Here is a 6,632-nt window from a genome sequence, read left to right as displayed (position 1 = left end):
TAAAATGTAATGATAGGTTGAGAACTTTGAGCGTATTGGTCTATGCGTTTTATAGAGGGCATATCCTTGGGGTCTGGGCATTTTGGTAACTTGCAATTCATAAAGGAATCTTTCGCAATAAAGATTTACTTACAATCTAATTTTACAAATTCTCTCTCACAACTCGGTAGCTTGCAATTAGTCAGTTCATAATTTAGTAAGCAAGATCTATTGCAAGTTGATTAATTATAAACTATTATGTCGAAGTTGTGAAAGAAAATTATAAGGTTGAATTATAAGTGGAGTATTGTCCAATATTTCGAACCTTGTATACATAATTTGTACGCATAACATTACTCTAAAATAAATAAATGATATAAACTCAATTATATTTATAATTTGTATGTAAAATGTTGTTATGAAATAACATAAAAGAAATAATCAAATGGTGTAAAATTTGGTAGCTAATGTTGTACATTTACATAATTTATAATAGTTTGTTAGAATTAATGTTAAAGAATATTAAAATAGTAAAACAAGTTATCTTACCATTTAAAGAAATGGAAGCAAATTACTAAAAAAAAAAAAAATACTTCCATAAATAGAAATTAAAATTAATTACTTGTTAATTTCTAATCTTTTAGCACGTGCTTCCGAGGCAAATTTCAAGAAAAAGGAAGTTTGATTACTGAAAGTTATAATTTGGGTTACTCGGGGATAATATACAAAATGTAGAACAAATCATCTAAATTGGATATATGTTTGTTTGACTATGAAGAGTTTCCATTTGTTTGATAACTATGAGGGAGAAAACTGAAAAGTAAAAAATTAATGGTCTTCTTGTAACTAATTTTGGCAGTTTAATAATAAATTGTGAAGATGTATCATGTGCTCTTCAAAGGTCTAAAAGATGACATAATTTCTGCTTTAAAGAGGTAGAAGATGACAAAAATTTATTTAAAGTTCACCCTTGAGTTATTATTATTATTATTATTATTATTATTTTCTAAATATTAGATTTCTAACAATTATAGGAAAAGGAAAGTTTTTAATAAGTTTTTGATAAGGTCTAAATAAATTACAAGAAAATGGAACAAGTATGGTGCAACTCACCTAACTCTTTTATCAAGACCACGTGACAATTGTATTGAAGATAATGAACAGATAGACTGGAATTAATTTGACCATAAATAAGATAAAAATAAAATCTAAGCAATGATCTTTTTTTTTTTTTTTTTTTTTCAAAAAGAAAAAAAAATAGAAATTTGGTTGGGTCAAAATCACTTCAATGACTTTTCTTTATATCAAATTGGTTATGGGTTTGTATCAATTTACTGTTCGAGATTAGCTCCACGTTAGTAACTTTCGATCAGATGTTCCTTTTTTGTTGTCAATTCGGCAATTCTCCATCATTCGTTTAATATATATAATAAAATCACTTCATGATCATAATGATATGACTAACTAATTTTATTACTATAATGAGATCATAACTTAATTGAGATATAGTTATAAAAATTATTATTTTAATTTCTTATTTTATAATTCATGTTTTAGTAGTATAGCATTAGGATTTCAATTCATATTTTAGTAGTATTAGGATTTCAATTCGGCACTTCAATTGCCAATTTTTGAAATGGATAGTGTCTTGGAACCAACAAAGATAAGTGTCATTGATGAAACTGTAAATACAGTTGATGCATAGTCAATTGATATGAAGTCACAGACAATTACCAATGGTTCTAAGAACTACAAAATTATGACCCCCAGTGTCGATGAATTGCAAGTTATAAATGAAGTGGATAAGGAGAATAGTTATAAATAAGAATAAACTCTACATTGTAATAAATTATAATTTTTCTAATTCTCATCTTAAGGAAAGTTTCCCCCACATAGTAATAATTATATGTATATTATAAAATATAAAAAAAACCAAAAAGAAATTATTACGCCAGATTAGACAAGAAGAAAAGGAAATAATCCTAAGGATGATAGTTGTAAAAATCAAAAAGTTTCTTGCTGTAAGTATACTATAGAAATTTTAAATAATTTAAATAAACACTTAAAATTAATTAAAAAAGTTAATAATTTTTTTTTTAAATTTAAATTTTTGAGCAATGTAGTCAATGCGAGATACAATTGGCTGTGTAGGTGCAAATTATCGTATCAGATTGGCATAGCAATCCCCAAATTGTTGATGCTTTGATTGGTTGCATAGGCAACCGCATCTTTTGCCACTTCTGCAATCAAAATCTGTGTGGGAACCCAATGATTCTACCAAAATTTGACTATTATCTTATGTCGAACGTGATAGGATTAGTTGTGTCTCTAATTGGCCACCATTGATTGGTACTTAACTTCTATCGGCATTTTGCACCACCAGCTGAAATTTTGTTTTGAATTTCTTGGTTTAGTTCTTATTAAATGAGAATTTATTTTAGTGCATTTTTTTAGTATTTATTAAATAATTATAAAAAAAAAATTAATAACTATACAAATATTTAAGAAATAAAATATGTCTTTTTTGGTCATTACATATACAATAACAATCTTAAAATTAAATCTATCAAATACATTTTTATAATTTATAAAAATCAAAACATCCTTAAGGGTCTGCTTGAGAGTTTTATAGTAGCGGTTATGAGGGTAGACCATTGTAACGATTTTGAGGGTAAACCACTGTAGCGGTTTTGAGGGGTTTTTAGTAGCAGTTTTTAAAACACTCAACCTGTACTTGGGAGTTTATTTTCTACCGGTTCTGACAGTTTTTTGAAATGATAAATTTACATAGATGCCCATAAAAATACCCCAACTTAAACATTTAAATGAAGAGAAGTACAAATCAGTAAATTACAATGTTGTCTATCTTTTGCTTTCTTCACACAAACACAACCAAACAAAGTTAAAACACTCTCTCTTTTGCTTAATTAACTTTGATAAACACAACCAAACATGTATGAGCAGCTCGTGAGCTACCACTCATATATATATATATATTTCAGGGTGTTGGGCTTCCTATAAATATTTTACTCAGTAGCAGTTTTCTATAGTACACCATATTCTATTTGTGTTGAAACAAAAACAGGACCTCATTGTTTAATTAAATTGCCAATGATTTCTCTATCTACGCAACACCTCATTTAAGCATGGCATGGTAAACCCAAACAAAAAATGAGAGAGAAAGAGAGAAACAAGCCTTGTTGAGAGAATTGAAGGAGCTGGAGAAGGAATAATCAAACGAAGAGGCTCTATGACTTTTTTTTAGGATGTCAAAAAACTCTGGGAACAAAATGTTCAAAACACCATTCATCCTTCACAATCAGTTACAAATTTACAATAAAAAGGAAAAATTTGAGAATGCACAATCATAAAATCTTCACGATTATAATTCACCGCAAACAAGATTAACAAATGAAAATGGCAAACAATCAACAAAGCTTCGTCTATAATACAACCCCTTAAAATGCTGAAAGTGAGGAGAATCTAATACAATAAACTAATTATATAGAAATAAACAAATAAAGAAGACAAGAAAACGAAACTTACTCATTTGTGAATTAGCGATTGCAAATAGCAACTCTGTTCGAACTATCAGAAACCAAGAAACCAAAATGCCTAATTTTAAGTTGACGTCGCTTCTTGACTATCATTAAAAAAGAAAATAAAGCAAATAAACTCACAAATATAAGCCAATATCATAAATTAAAACCATTCACTCACTTCGTAAGAGAGAGAAATCAACAACAGCAAGAGCTTTGGGTGATTATTAGTGGGAAAGTGTTTTTTTTGGGATAAAATTTTTAAACCAGTCAAAACACCCCGATTTGGGGTGTTTTATAAACCCCTCAAAAATACACTACACTGGTTTTGAGGGGTTTTTAAACCAGTCAAAACCAGTCCATTAAAAATCTGGCAAGTAATGGTTTTTAAACACCTCAAACCCAGTCTAATTAAAAACCCCCTAAAACCAGTGAAAAAAAAACTTTCAAGCAAACCCTAAAGTTATAGTTTACCCAACACACTCTAAATCAATTTTAAAACTGATTATTTTCAAAGTTACATAAAAAGTGATTTGGTTTAAAGTTCCAACAATCTCAAACTAACATTAATTTGTTTTCGAAAATTTAGTAAACTACAAAAGTTACAAAACATTCAGAAAAGTACTAGTAGACTATTAGTTGGTGTAAAAGCTAACTTTATGTGAGGGCAGAAAAATAATTTCACAGGTTTGAAGTATTTTGACAAATATGTAATATTTTAATCACTTTTAATTCAAAAACATTCAGAAAATTTACGTTATTNTATAATGGTGAGACTAACTAATTTTATTACTATGAGGAGGTTATAACTTAATTGAGGTGTAGTTACAAAAATTATTGTTTTAATTTCTTATTTTATAATTCATGTTTTAGTAGTATAGTATTAGGATTTCAATTCATATTTTAGTAGTATTATGATTTCAATTCAGCCTTCAATTGCCTATTTTTTAAATGAATAGAAGATCGTGTTTTAGAACCAACAAAGATAAATGTCATTGATGGAACTGTAAATACAGTTGATGCATGGTCAATTGATATGAAACCACAAATAATTACCAATGGTTTTAAGAATTACAAAATTAGGACCCCCAGTGTCGATGAATTGCAAGTTACAAATAAAGTGGATAAGGAGAATAAAAGAGTTATTGCAGAATTAAGGGATCAGATTCGACATCTTTACTACACTAATCAAATGGATATTAATATCTTCCTCGATTATCCAAATAAATAACAAATCGTATATACTTTAACCAAAAAAGAAATTATTACTGCAATTAGACAAGAAGAGAAAGGAAATAATCCTAAGGATGATAGTGTAAAAATACAAAAAGTTTCTTGCTGTGAAGTATGACTATAGAGAATTTTAAATAAATTTAAATAAACACTTAATTAATTAAAAAAAAGTTAATAATTTTTTTTTTAAATTTAAATTTTTGAGCAATGATAGTCAATGCGAGATACAATTGGCGTGTAGGTGCAAAATTATCGTATCAAGATTGGCATGAGGCAATCACCAAATTTTGATGCTTTGATTGGTTGCATAGGCAACCGCATCTTTTGCCACTTCTGNAAAATTTAATTAATTATAATATTACATTAAAGATTTATAGTATGATTACTCAATTCATTATAACATTAAATTATTGTATGATCACATAATTAAATAATTACTTAATTAATTATGACATTATATTATAAACATTAATAATTTGATGCATTAATACAATACTTAATTAAATGATTAGAAATTTAATTAATTATAACATTACATTATAAACAAATGATTACTTAATTAATTATGACATTATATTATAAACATTAGTAATTTCCCATATTAGCACAATACTTAATTAAATTAATAGAAATCTAATTAATTATAGCATTACATTATAAATTTACAGTATAATTAATTAATTAATTATAACATTACGTTATAAACAAATGATTACTTAATTAATTATAACATTATATTATAAACATTAGTATAATACTTAATTAAATTATCAGAAATTTAATTAATTAAAACATTACATTATAATTAAATAATTACTTAATTAATTATAACATTAAATTATATTAAAATCACTTAATTAATTATAACATAACATAGTTAAATGATTACTTGATTGATTATAAATTTATAACATTACATTATAAACATTAGTAATTTACTACATTAGTACATTACTTAATTGAAAGATTAAAAATTTAATTAATTATAACATTATATTATAGATTTATAGTATGATTACTTAATTAATTATAATATTTCATTATAAACATTAGTACAATACTTAATTAAATGATTAGAAATTTGATTAATTATAATATTAAATTATAGATTTATAGTATGATTGTTTAATTAATTGTTTGTGTTTTGGTTTTGATTGAGGGATTTTATGTGAATTGTGATGAATTGATTGAATTCAAGTGTTGCCTAGAGATTAAAGGATTTATAAGTTACATTGGACACAAATGAATAAGTAATCAAAATTTGTTAGGGGTGTATTTATAAACTTTTAAGGTATTTTTGTTATTTTTTAAACTAATAGGGGGTAATAATTTTTTACAAGGTACCCGGGAAAGGAACCGGAATCTGCATTTTAGGTTCCAGTTCCTTGAATATAAGAACTTACACTGTGCAGTTCCAATTCCGGTTCCTTTTTTTGGGAACTTGTACTGTGCTACTCTGGTTCCCTCGAAAAATGTAGGGTACCCGCTCACCCCTAACCGAATGTGGCCCACAATTATTGGAAACTAAATTTAAGTCTTTGATGAAACAAACAATAAATTATTAGGAATTTTCCATTCAATAAAATCGAGAGCAAGTATGCTTTAATTTAGTTATTAATTTAATTTTTTTAATCATTAGACTCCAATATTAAACTCAATAAATTTAGGATTAAAATATAAGTTTAACCAAAAGTCAATATCCAAAGTTTCCTTACAATGGTTGACATAATTATAGTCAATGAATTTGAAGGATTATATTCCATTACCAATACTCCTTGTATTGACTAATGTGTCTATAGTCCAATAATATTAAATTTTCAACGTGTTACATATATCTCATTATAAGTTGTATTAAAAACCATATTCTAAATTTCGTACTGA

Source organism: Pistacia vera, unplaced genomic scaffold, assembly GCF_008641045.1.
Source record: "Pistacia vera cultivar Batoury unplaced genomic scaffold, PisVer_v2 Contig391, whole genome shotgun sequence".
NCBI classification, from domain to species: Eukaryota; Viridiplantae; Streptophyta; class Magnoliopsida; order Sapindales; family Anacardiaceae; genus Pistacia; species Pistacia vera.
This window is presented reverse-complemented; position numbering follows the sequence as displayed.